At 32.5% G+C, this 12218-nt stretch overlaps 1 pseudogene across 1 annotated transcript; it reads right to left on the minus strand.

Annotated features, from left to right (window-relative positions):
- Positions 1 to 6636: 6636 nt before the first annotated feature.
- On the minus strand, positions 6637 to 10658 carry LOC149563191 (2-alkenal reductase (NADP(+)-dependent)-like; annotated as a pseudogene). Its single transcript, XR_016364026.1, has 6 exons — positions 10281 to 10658; positions 10011 to 10185; positions 8644 to 8810; positions 7536 to 7618; positions 7323 to 7449; positions 6637 to 7105 (listed from the first exon to the last, which is right to left on the minus strand). The product of XR_016364026.1 is annotated as a 2-alkenal reductase (NADP(+)-dependent)-like (transcript).
- Positions 10659 to 12218: the final 1560 nt, after the last annotated feature.

The following is a 12218-nucleotide window of genomic DNA, read 5'->3' on the forward strand; positions in this document are numbered from 1 at the left end:
GTAAGGGACAATCTCATCACTTACCCATTAGGTAAGAGATGAGATTGTCCCTCTCCTAGGTAGGGGACAATCTTATCCCTATCTTGGAGATGTAAGGTCCTAGAAATGGGCTTTAAATCTAAGAAATTTTGCGAGGTCAAGGAAAAGTGATGACATTTGCAAGAAAAATGGTCACAATGCATTTAATTTATGATTTATGTGTCTGGGAAATAAATGGGAATCTATGCGTACACCAATATAGATTTTAAGGAAAGATTGGAAGAAGAAAGGACCTAGATTTAAGTAATTAAATGCAGTAGGAGGTCCTAATATACAAAACATTGCTAAGGAGGGCTAAAATATCTTACAAAGTGAGTGCACACTTTTTAAGATAGTAAATTTATCCCCCACTTTAATTATAGTATGAGACAAGTCATACTCATAGTAGAGTAAGAGAGAGAAGAAGTTATATATGATGAATGGGGTGAATTACAAGGAGATAAGAAATCTCTAAGTCTAAGGACCTAATCCCCCAAAACTAAGGATCTTGACTTCAATCCATGTACACAGGAATGTAAACAAAAACAAAAAAGTAAAAGTAAAATCTAAGATAAAAGACACAAAAGGGGTTAGTATAGAAACAAAATTAAAGTTAACTAGTAAGGGAGGCCTTAGCCAAGAAATGTCTCACCCATTAAAATCATGTCTATAAAGTCATTGCAAAACTATAAATGACCACATAGGTAAAATAAGAGAATCACCAATGGTGATAAAAACTCCTTAATCTAAATTAATGCCATAAAGAAAAAGTAGAGGGAGAGAGAGAAAGAGACATGATTACCTTACCTTGTAATATTTGTGTGTCCTATGAATCACAAAAGATAGGATTGAATGGTATAGAAATTTTGTGGGATCAATAGTGAATCCTATAAAAAGGTAGGATTTAATAGTCTAGAAGGATTGTGTGCCTCATAGACAATCCTACAAAAAAATCCACCTTATGGAAGCTTTGCATGTGCGTGTGCGTCATGTGCGTGCTTTCTCCCCATAAGTAGATTGGGATATATTTTATCCACGAAGAAATGTTTATGTTTACACCCTACATGTCAATTTGTTTGTCACCATAGTGCTTGCTTGTGTTTGTGCTCTCTATGGCTGGAAAAGGGTCAGTTATCCATAGATATATGTTTATGTAAATGTGAATCCCAAGGATGGACAAGGGCTACTTATATCCATTAGGGATCAACCACAAAAAAAGAAGAGTAAAAGGGCATAATTATTGCACAAGGAAGGCTATATATATGACCTATTCCTTATGATATATATTTATATATATCCATCATAAGGGAGAGAATTGAGGATACCTACTTCTATCAACAAGGAAGATACGATTAATAAACAAAGTATGCCACAAACATAGGCAAGAGCATTGGCTCTTATGAGCTTTGATAATAGATAATTGTGAAAGGATATTTCACTTATGAGAAGAGAGTGCAAAAGGAAGAGATCTTGTTGTTAAGACATCCACCTTGAAGAGGAGCATCTAAACAAAGATATAAAATTTAGGACATAGGACAAAGAGGGAGAGGAGAAAAATAATATCCCCACTAGCCCGCTATTTTCAAGTGAAATAGGGATTTTTGATAAAGGATTATAAACTTTCAAACACATAGTTGAGGAAAATATTTATTATGAACATAGTTTTGCAAATAAAGAAGAGGTGATGATCAAGGGTATACACCTCTTACACATGAGAGAGAGTCTTGATTAAAACAAAAATTAGTTCTAGGAAAGTAATGTCACATGATAAACAAATACCATTGTACTAAGGAAATATGTTCCTTGGACAAATAGAGAAAGAATGTACAAGAAACCATACCCTCCAAGTGTAAGGGCAAGATACCTCATAGGACATAATTCCAACAATATAAAGTGTAACATATATGCTAGAAAATATATCACATATGAAGGAAATAATATGTAAAGAACATACTATAGATGCTTATTAAATGAAAAAAAAAAGAATCTAAGGCACATAAATACTTTGTGAAGAAAAGACAGTCATATCTTGCATGTCAAAAATAAGAGTGTATTATATAATAATGAAAATAATAGAGAAATGAAGGAATAGAGGGTAAGGATGGCACATTATATCATCTAAAGGTCCCGAGGTCAGGAGAAACTCTTCGAAAAAGACATACTATTCTCACCAAGGAGAAAGACCCTAACCAAAATGAAATGCATATAACATAAGAAACAAAGAGACACCCTAAAGAGATAATGGGTCCTAAAAGGAAGAGGAAACACCAAGGACCTTAATGTAAATATATTTTATACACACACTTCTAATGAAAAGATAAAATGAGGCAAAATAATGTAATATACCAAATTTATGCAAGATCAACACAACATCTTATAAAAGGTGAAAATACACAAAGGAAAATAATTGCTCAAAATGAGAGAGAATTGAAGAATAAAATATCAAGATCCCTAATTGTTTCTCCTAAATACCTAATATACATATTGTAATGAAAATTAAATTATGTACCAAAAAAAAATGGCTACCATCTTAAAATAGAATCACTTAGTAAAACCTTTAATTCCTTTTAATGATCTCCTAGTTCAATGAATTCATTCCCATTTTTGTCTATTTTTAGCTGACCTTTTTGCATCCCCAAGATCCTTATGCACATTCCTAGGGTATTTGTAAGTGCATTTTGCATACAATTGATTTTCATTCTTTAAGGACTTAAATTTATCCTGAGTTGTTGAGTTTGGTCCAAGAGCCAAGTCTGATTCAAGCTCCTTCCATTTCCAAATTTTGAACTATGATTTGATGATCATCATAAGCTTAGATTATTGGTTAGCTTACAAATTGCAACAAAAAGGTAAACACAATTTCATTAGGTGATTATTTTTCTCATATGTTTTGAGCAAAAGAAAATGTATAGTAAACATTACTGACCAACAACAGAGCATAGAGAATTCTTGCGGTCAAAGTTGGCAGATACAATTGATTGATCTGCTCAAACATGGTGGCATATAATTAGAAGTTTGTTGGCCACCCAAAGGAATGTCATCATCAATTTTGGGATTAAAAAATGCTGAACTATTGTACTTCTCCTGATTTTGGATGGTTTCTTGCTGATAAAGATAATTATTTAAAAGGAAAACTTTAAGCACAGTAAATCTTGTTTATCAGTCGAGTTACATATCTTGGCTATGTGTTTTTCTGATTGCTTTCATTGGTCTTGTGAAAGTCTCTCAGACTAGAGTGCATTGTTGAAGAAATTGCAGCAGAAGTCATTAATGTTTCTGGAGGGATTTTCTCTTTAGGCCTTTGTTCTCATGAGGCGTATGCTGAGAACCATTTAGTGGACTCATCTTTAGCGTCCTCCATTGATGATGTGGCTCTGTTTTACATTAAGGTATGCTTACCAGTAACTGCAGTAACTCCCTGTAGAGATTTATATTTTCTTAAATCTGATTTTCATATGCAAATGTTATATTATTATGATTATTCTTTTGAGTTTTCTATGTACTTAGCTTGTTTATAGCTGTGTTTGTTAAAACCTTTGATAATTTTTGAAGTCACAAGGTATAGATGAGAGAATTTGACCTCCATTTTAGATGTAGTTAAGCTTTTTAACTGACAATAATCTATAAAACTTAGCCTTTTTTATATTTTATTAATATCAATTATCTGACTTGATCCCTTGTTTATTAAACAAACTCAATAAGAATTTAAACCAAGATTATCACAACGCCACTACCACTTAATCAATAAATTATAAGATCGAAGCCCTTTTACTCCACTCTTTATAAAGATGTGTCTTAAGAAAGGAAATTCCATGTTAATTAATTATGTGTTTATCCTTTCTGTATGACAGTTTCCAGAAGTTGGCAATGCATCTTATATTTTGTTTGCAGCATCGGAAGAGATTCTTGTTTGTTTATTAAAATTCAAACATCAATCATTCTGGTCACAATTCGTCCAGTTAACATTCACTTCCTTTTAGTTCACTGAAATGATACTTTCCTTGTGAATGCTTTACCACTTTGGGGAATGGGTGACATGATATATGTGCTACATAAATAATTGCCTACACACAATATTCCAGTATAAAGTTATTGATTGAAATTGTTACTTGGGATTTGTTTGATCTATCTAGTTAAACTGTTTAATTGTTTATTCTACTTTGGGATTTTTTGATCTATCTAGATTAAACTGTTTAATTGTTTATTCTACTTTAATATTTCTACAAGTTTAAAGCTGAACTGCATTTGACTCATGTAATAAGGAAATAACAGGATACGTGAAGCAATTATACAAACTCTCAGAGAAACAGAGGTTGATACAATGAAAAATATGAAACCAAAAAATTCGTACAATTTTGAATTCAGAAACACCAAGTATTTAAAATAGATCTGCTTGAAAGCAAGACTGAAGTCAAAACTTAGGTAGATTTCTTATATCTACAGTACTCATGCCATGTTTCTTTGAAATGTTTTTATAAACGTAGTGACTATATTGTTACATTAGAGACCTATGACAAAACTCATTTGGCATTTATGAAGCTATTGTTTTTTTTCCGTTTTGAAATCTTTAATACAACTCAACTACATCTTGACATTTTCTTAGAGGTTCTTTCTTTGATTTGTGATTAATCGTTCAGCAATTAACAGTTTCCAGTATTGGACTTATATTTGAAAGTATGCAGTTGCTATTGTATGGGTCCTTCAGTTAGTATGGATTGTGGAGCAAAGCTTTTTACTTGCTTTGAAGTAAACCATCATTTATCTATCTAACGAGTCTTATGAAATGCAATGCATAGAGTATAAGATTTGTTAACAGGGCATGATTTCCAAATAGTTTTTTTTATAAAGCTAGCTTATGGTGGTGAATGGAAGAATGTGCTATGGCTATCAAATAGTAATGCATTCCTAATGGTTACAGTGCCTTGAAAAGGATGACAATAGATTCTTATGTCTGTATACAACCTACCTGAAGGTTTTCTCTCAATTATCAAATTGATATTTTAGGCCATTGTTTCTTTGTATCTGGAATAAGCAGTATGCCTACCTTTGTATCTGGAATAAGCAGTATGCCTACCTTTGTGTACATAATTTGTAATATTCGATGCATTTGTCTGGATTTTAATGGTATTATTAACTTACAGCATACTCAATGAATATTGTCTTCCTTGAACGTTGTTCGTATTATTTAACTTGGGCGATTTGCCCTTCAGCAATTTTTGGCATTCCTTAAGAAGTTGGATAACAACCTGCTATGTGGGAGCAACGAAGTGTACTAAGTAATAGTATAGTGCACTATAGGATCAAGTTTGAGTAGATTAAGTTGTCTGATTATAGTCGAACTCAAGACCTTTCAATTAAGAGGCTCACAATTTACCGTTGTACTGTAGACTCTTGCCTCTTTTGTTCAATTTTTCATTTACAATATTAGCTTATTGTTTATCAGGAATCAGTTTGAAACTTTGATACATTATTGATTAACATTAAAGTATTAAACTTTTTCTGATTTTTATTGCTTCGTATTAAAAGTTTGCCTTCTTTGTTATATGTATCCAAAGTTTAAAAATTCAATGTAAATACATATTATGATTCATGACTTATATTTTTCAGATTTCTTGTTCTCAAAACTCAATGTCATGACTCATGATTCATATTTTTATATTTCCTATAAAATATAAAAAATATATTAGAAAACAAAATAGACATACCCATATACCTTGTTCTGAAAAATAACCCTACTCCCTTGTTTTGAAGAGCAACCCTACTAATACCTATACCATACATGTACCCATACCCATACATGTACAACCTTGATGCAAACATTTTTCCAAGGAAACAAATAGTCTATAGCCATTTTGAATTTTAGGGGTGTTATTATAATTAATGGGTGTTATTACAATGAGTTTACTATTTGATCAATGTCGAAAGAAAAGCTCAATTAAACGACCTATAATTTAATAAACTAGCATAAAAGTATTCCTCAAGGCTGATATGTTGATTCACTTGCTTAATTGTCATAGACTTAGATGGTTTCTTTCCTAATGGTGCTTTCATTAACTCTTCTAAATTCATGCTTAACGCTGAGAATTGCAATTTCATGTTGTTAGATTTAGTGTTCTGTATGGAAAAATGGATTAATCTGTTTAAGGATTTGGGATATTCTTTAAAGTATTTGATCCTAGCTTGGTTTCTAGTGCACTTGACTAGTTCCTGGCAAACCATTATGGTTCATAGCAAAGAATGTGTCCACATTGATGTTTTGGTTGTTCTTCCATTAGAAACTGTTCTTCCTCATAAAGGTTCTTGGATTCCTACTGACTTGGACATCATGAGTGATATTATGGTTCTTACTTCCTCATGGTATAATTGAAATTCATACACCACTTTTATTATACTTATCACACAAATTTTTTAATGACTTACAATCACTTTGATTGAAAACCCTAATCTCTATTTTAATTATATATTAAAAATTTGTTTAGTTTCAATAATTGTATTTTACAATTAATAAAAGAAAATGAAAAAAGGAACATCATAAATAGACTGTGAAAAAAATAAAATAAAGATAAGTATTAAATTAAACATTAAAAATAACAGAACAAAGTACCTTCCCTTAAAAAGTTTGCATAAAATAATATAAAATATCTATATTTATAGAAAATTATAATTATTACACAATTTTAGAAATTCTACAGCAAACAGTAAGTCGAATTCTCCATAGCTAGTCTCTACTGGAGAATATTATTTTTCCAGTATGGAGAATTCGGTGTGAAAGAAAGATTTGCATAATGTTCTGATCACATTTCCAGATGAGAAAAAAACACTGTGGTTATGAGTCGGGTGTGAGCTGAACAAGAGCTTTTCCTGTATTTCCCCCAGTGAATAGAGAATTGAATGCTTCCAAGAAGTTTTCTATTCCCTTTGTCACATCTTCTCTGAATTTGAGTTTACCTTCTTTCATATATCCTCCCAACTCCACAACAAATTCCTCCATACGATGGAGATACTGAAGCACAACAAAGCCCTGCATTTTCCCATTTTTCCCTACCAAGTTAAACAGATTTCTCACTCCACAACATTCCTTCCAATTCTGTAATGAGAATCATACATCGCATTAGTATTAGTACGGTCATTCTTAAATATTATATGTTAAGAAAAAATTAAGCTTGAAAAAATATATCAATTTTGACTATTTAACACTTTTGGTCTAGATATGAAACCTTAATATGTGATGTTTAAATCGTTTCTACTAGCATTCACCATAGACTAGAACAACTCTAAAGATCAAAGAAATGAATAGGCCTTACTTGGTTATGTTGAGAAATCATTCCACATACGGGGATCCTGGCATTCATATTGATGTGGTTGAGAACAGCCTCTAACATTTGGCCTCCCACATTTTCAAGGTAAATGTCTATTCCTCTTGGAAAGTACCTATTCACCACTCACAAAGTCATTCGAGGGAAACAGGATTAGAAATCTACCAATGAATCATGTCTGCTTCACTCCTTTTAACTTACTTGGACAGTGTTGCATCCAAATCTCTCTCTTTCTTGTAATTGAAGGCATCATCACACCCAAATTCTTCTTTCAACATCTTCACCTGTTAATAAAGTGCGATTGATGAAGCCAATAGATATAGTTTCTAGGTCAGGGTTATAAACGTGGTATTCAACCTATCTATAGCATTCACTCTTCATAAGACTCAAAAAGTTAAAAAATGATAAACTTTTAACATAAAAAAGTACTATCAAGCGGGTTAGTGTCTAAGTGCTAGCTAGAGACCAGAACAGTAGTAGATGAAACTATCTATAGTCACATTAATCATCAAAATTCTTCAAATAGGCATTTACAAAAAACAGAGATATAGAGAAATATGCTGAAGTTATTTTCCTATACATAGCATTTCAAATTATGATCATCAAATGTTATATGTTGACAATCGAACATCTTAAAAATCACATACTAAAGCTTGATTTCTATGTTAAAAGTGTTAAATGGTCAAAGTTGACTTATTTTTGCCAGCTTAATTTCTTCCTTAGTGAGTGATATTTAAGAATGTCCGTTGACAAGATTCACAAAACAGTCAAAATATTAAGAATCAGAGTCATCTGTTTGACTCTGCTTTTAGATTAGTTTGCAGAGAGTTTATTCTGAAATAATATCAAATAAATCATAGATGATGGAATTTATTTTATCAACAATAAGACTCACATTCTATGACCCAATCTAAAGATAGCTAAAAGTTACAAGATTATGAAGTATAATTCAAAATGTTGATAAAAAATTGTAGAATCTAATTCAAATGTGATGAATCAAACAAATTATGAATTGCAACACAGATCACACACTCTGTGATCTAATTTAACATCAGAATGAAAGTGAGCTAATAAATGTTGGCTCACACAATGGGATTTGATTAAAAACAATTTGCTGACTGTAATTCAGAAGCAAGATCAATAGATTATAAAAATCTTACATCATTAACAGCCCATCTGTTTAGAACCATATGTCTGATTTATACGAGGAAAATGATACTGGAACCATCAAAGCTTAAAATTGCATTATCTCAAACAGGCAAAGTATAAAAGAAAGAATTGTGAAAAATGAGTAGAAAGTAGAAATAACCTTTTGATCAGTACCAGCACTGCCAACAACACGGCAGCCTTTGATTTTAGCCAACTGACCAGCAATAAGTCCAGTTGCCCCTGCTGCAGCAGAAACAAACACCTCTTCTCCAGGTTTAGGCTCTCCAATTAACAGCATACCCGCCCAAGCAGTCAACCCAACAATACCTATTCAATTCCACAACCCCCAAAAAGAGCCTTCAACTTTTTTCTCAAAAGCAAATGAAAAAAAATATTCTATAGATAGAAGTATGCTGTAAATGCTATTGTTCATAAAGACAGACGTTATAAGCTCTTTTCTCCCCCTCTATATTTATATATATTCCTAGTTTTAAGATACACATTGTAAAACCTTTGGAGTTGGACACAAGTTTTTGACTCTACGATTAACAGGAAACCCACCCGAGCAGTCAAATCATATGCACAAATGCACACAAAACCCTTTCAGTTCCACCATAAAAAAAAGTCTTTATTTGATAGTTGGAAATATGTTGTGTATGTTCCATATGTTGAGTCAACTATCGTGCATACTGTTTTCCTCATTGTATTTATGATTTTATTTCTTTCAAAATTTTGCCCCTTCTTTTCAAGCATTCATACAGATTGTAAGTATATGTCATTCGCAGGACCCCTCACTTTAAAACTTTTATACAGATACAGATTGCAGATATACCGTTTTTCTAAGTATATTTGATTCGCTGGACCCCTTACTTTAAAGCATTTATACAGATAGATATTGTAGATATACCGTTTTTATAAGTATATATATGATTTTTAAAAATATTTTATTCATTCATATAAATTGTAAAATCATTGTCTACAAGTTGCTTAAACGCATATATTTCAAGGTTGCATGGGACAGAGTACTTGAATACTTAGACGGTCATTTTTCAAGATAAAATTTATAAGTGTAATGTATTTTTTTCAGTTTCAGATTTGCTATATGTTTGTAATAATAATATGTGATAAATGTTTAAATGAATAATAGAGAAGGTGGGCTTTGAACATGAACAAGAACAGCATAAATCATATGACAATGACATATTGTAACTGATAAACTTCTCAATTGAACAGTGATAAAGTATTTGTTGGGATTAATTATTATTATGTGTTAAGTTTGAATAGATTCAAAGCTAAATTAATTATTATTGTTATTATTTGTTGAAGTTAACTATTATTATGTGTTAGGTTCAAATAGATTGAAACCTAAAGCCTCTCATATGAAAGACTCACAAATTACTGTTCTATTATAGACTCTTGCCTACCCTTCCTAATTATCTTTTAACCTAAAAAATAAAAGTAGAATTTTCTATTAACCTGAAAAATAAAAATAGAAAAGATTACTTTGACGAGACAACAGATGAATACCCAGAGGTCCCAAATAATAAGAAGGTTTAGCCAGATTTGTGTCAATTTTTCTCAGTTTTGATCCTTCCACGATGCTGTAGTCGGACACTTAAAACAATCCAGTAATCAAATCACCCACTTCAAATGCAGGATTAGCAGAAACAACTACTTTTCCAACCATGAGTAAAACGATGGTCTGTAAAAGAACACAGTATTGATATTTAAAACATAAAAAGAAATGCATAAAACATTGAAATATCAATGAGAGAAGAAGGGGAAGAAGCCGAAAACCTGATTTAGTTTAAAGGTCTCCATGTAGACTGCCGTGTTGGGTTCTTTCATAAGCGATCCGAGATAAGGATCCACTGAGGCCCACATATTCTTAACAATAACTTCTCCTTCTTTACATTCATTTAAGTTCAATTGGGTTTCCCTGATTTTGAGATGATCATCTGTGACAGGCCCTTCGTTGGAGTAAGAAACAAGTACCACTTCTCTGTTTCTCACCATTTTCTCCATTGCTTCCTTCGCTTCCCTCTCTAGGTTCCTCTAAATCTCAAAGGTGGAGAAAACAAACACAATAACAAGATTCTGATCCTGGTTTAGCCACGTTGATCTTTAAAACAACTGGATAGCATGTTTAGATTGGACTCGTTTGTGACTTTGTTAAAACATTAATTCTCAAATGAGGTTTGTATTTAGGTGAGTGCAATTTCATAAATATGGACTTGATGCAATCAAATGGGTGGTAGACACAAATTGGAGAATTTTTTATTTTTATCTTGAAATGTCTTAGATGTAGATTCTCTAAACTTGGGTTTGTTTTTTCTATATATTTTGAGTTATAAATATTTAAATGGTTGGTTTATTCATATTAATTTGTTAATATTAGAAAAAGAGGGGTAAAATTTTATTAAGACAAAAAGAAATACAACAAGGAGAGCTCAACAAGGAGCTCGATCCTGAGCAACAAGTTCATCAAATTCTTGCACCATCTCAAAGGAAAGTTGCCCCCTATCCATAATATTCCAACCTAGCATGACTAGAAGCCCATTTGGCTAAACAATCAACAACTTTGTTCAAGTTCATCAAATTCTCACTCCATCTCAAAGGAAAGTTGCCCCCTATCCATAATATTCTAACCCGAAGCATGACTAGAAGCCCATTTGGCTAAACAATCAACAACTTTGTTCAAGTTCATCAAATTCTCACTCCATCTCAAAGGAAAGTTGCCCCCTATCCATAATATTCTAACCCGAAGCATGACTAGAAGCCCATTTGGCTAAACAATCAGCAGCTTTGTTCCATTCACGAGGAATATAAGTAAACCTAATGAACTGAAAAGAGGTAGAAAAGAGAATAATCTGATTAACAACAATGGCTAGCTGCCAATTAACATCCTCAAGCTCTGCAAGGAAACCAAGTTTACCACCACTTGAGAATCAGACTCACAGATAATCTTACCCCATCCCCACAAGCAACATTGTTCCACAGCATATAAAATAGCCTGAGCTTCCATGAGATTGTTAGTGTAATCACCCTTATGAATGTTGAAAATGATTGAAAAGATCATGAATGAAGGATAATGGAACTGATAAAGAATGTTTCAATCATTGTTTTGTCATTGATGTCAAACTTGCTACTTGCAAGAATGAAAATTGTTTTAGTGATCCAAATATTATCAATTGGTTGATTGACAAGGAGGTGGCAATCAATAAGATGTAACTAGAGTACCTAGAGAAGGTTGAAGTTATGATGTTGTAATGAAGTATAAGGATCAACTAAGCCATTGATGAAATTGTGTATTGATGACATACTCCAAGATACGGGTGCCGAGTAAGATACAGGTGCTGAGTAGTCTTCAGGTGTTGAGTAAGATACAGGTGTTGAGCAAGATACAGGTGCCGAGCAAGATACAGGTGCCAAGCCAAAATGCTTCTGGTGCCGAGCACTAGTAAATAACATTAAGAAGCCGAGTAACACAGAAGGTGCTGAGCATCAGTAAACCAATGATGCCAAGTTGCTACATTATTTTGAAAAGTTGAAGATTTGCCAGATCCGAGCCGACATGGTAGTTATCTAGAATTTTGTGAACCAGATAGAAGATAAGAATGATGAGTTGGTGGCATAGAACACTATGTAAAATGTTTTTAGCCAATGCTAATGGATTTATCATGAAGTTTCTAGATAGAAACAAGATATGGGATAGATACATTGTATCCTACCTAA

Source organism: Cupressus sempervirens, chromosome 4 (genome assembly GCF_028749045.1).
Source record: "Cupressus sempervirens isolate cs-2001-9-10 chromosome 4, ASM2874904v1, whole genome shotgun sequence".
Taxonomy (NCBI): Eukaryota; Viridiplantae; Streptophyta; class Pinopsida; order Cupressales; family Cupressaceae; genus Cupressus; species Cupressus sempervirens.